Source organism: Suricata suricatta, chromosome 3 (assembly GCF_006229205.1).
Source record: "Suricata suricatta isolate VVHF042 chromosome 3, meerkat_22Aug2017_6uvM2_HiC, whole genome shotgun sequence".
Classification (NCBI taxonomy): domain Eukaryota; kingdom Metazoa; phylum Chordata; class Mammalia; order Carnivora; family Herpestidae; genus Suricata; species Suricata suricatta.
The window spans coordinates 40711147-40713050 of record NC_043702.1 but is presented as its reverse complement, the minus strand read 5'-3'; positions in this window follow the sequence as shown (position 1 = coordinate 40713050).

Genomic DNA, 1904 nt, shown 5'->3' with positions numbered 1-1904 from the left:
TGACAAAGAAATAAGTACAAAACAAGTGAAGAAAGAAAAAAAATTTTTTTTATATTATTAAAAAAAAAGCAGCAGCTACCCCTGGTGGGTGGGCGTGGTTTGATGTGGTAGGTCTTGGAGGCTGTTCTAAGAGGCTCCACCTCTGCCTGAGGTGAAATGAGCAGCAGGAGGTGATGTGGGCACCTTCGCAGACTCAATTGCGGAGTCCCCACCCCCAGCCAGGATTGTGATTGCAATGGGGGAAAGGAAAAAACAAAAAAACAAAAAAAGGAAAAAAATCCAAAACAAACAAAAAAAACCACTGAGTCTCTCTTGATTTCCAATAGCTGTTGCTCAAGGCGCTGTGTGCTGCTGGAAATGAGCTGGTAGCTCCTGCAGTGTAAGCGTGCGCCCAGGCCTCCACCCGCTCCTGACTCCTTGTTGGAGGTCGCATAGGTGTGGGCCCTACTTTTTCCTGTGGGCACCCGGGATTCGCGCAGTCCGTGCAGGGGGCGAGGTGCACCGTGGAAATGTGGTCCGTGGTCCAGTTCCCAAAACCACGTTTGAATTGTTCGCCCCTGGCGCCGCCGCACTCCGGCCGCTCTCCAGCGCCGAGGGGTCTGCTGCCCTGGCGCTGCTGTGCTCTGGCCGCTTTTCGCCAGGAGAAAAGCCGGGAAGCCCGCTCCCCTGGTGCAGCCGCGCTCCGGCCGCTTCTTGCTGGGAAGTGCGCTCCCGTCTCTTCCCTTTGTCTCTCGGGCTCCACGCACTTCCCCCACGTTGGGCTGGGGATCTTGTCTCCCCTGCCCGTCCTGGGCTGACTCGTTTTCAGATCTCCCCCGTTCGCCCTCACTCAGGTATCTTTGAGGTTCTATTCTTTCTGGAGTCCGTATTTTCTCCTGCTCTCGCAGATGAGAGTAATATCCTTCTCAGTTCGATAGATGGGGTGGATGGAGTTTACCGAGCTCCCTTCCTCTCCGCCATCTTGGGCCCCTCCTCCCTTTCCATATATTTTAATCAAATAAGAAAAAAAGACAATTTATATTATCAAGAGTTTCAAGGTTTAAAGGAAACCTAATTCATAACTTTCTATAATGGGGAAAGGATAGAATAAAATAGGCAGAAAAAGAAAGGGTAGGATCTGAGGTCTCTGGGTAGGGAAAAACACATATTTTGGAACAATGTTGGGAGAGTCTGGTCACAGCAAACCCCCTTGGGCATAAGGCTCCTCTTAAGAATGTAACAGACCCCACCTACTACCCCCTCAGTTTTCCCTCAGGAGTCTGACAAAAGATCTGACTGAGAATAAGTAGACTATAAAAGGTATGAGCCACAAGGAATGCCATACGATGGAGAGGAGTCAGCCATGAATGGACAACTCAGCATCTAGAGTGATCAAACCAATAAGGGTAGAACCTGAGAAGGAACAAGGGGGAAGGGAAAGGGTATTGGGGGAGGGTAACCAGAACCATAGAAAACAAAGATCCTTGCTTATACTTCGCAGGCATTCACTTTTGAATGTCCCCCCTCTCTGTAAAGAGAGCTTTCATACTGTTTTTCCTTTTTGATCTTACACTCTAATAAACTTTTGCCTGCTGCTCATTTTGTGTCCACCTCTTCATTCACAATGAATCCTGGGTATTGAGATAAAAATTGCTGCAACACTTCCAGATTCTGAATCAAATGATAAATCAAGAATCTCGGAGGAAATTTAGTGATTTTTTTTTTTCCTCCTGGATTGGAGATCATGTTTGGGCCCAAGAACTAAATAGCCCTCTTACTATTTACTCAGAGAAACTGATTCTATTCACCCAGTTCCAAGAGAAGAAGTCAGAGAGCTGCAATGGTACAGCAGTGCCTGTAAGCATGCGTTGTAGAGGAAACTTGACATTAATAGTGGAGTGGTTCAGAGATATGGAGCCACACAA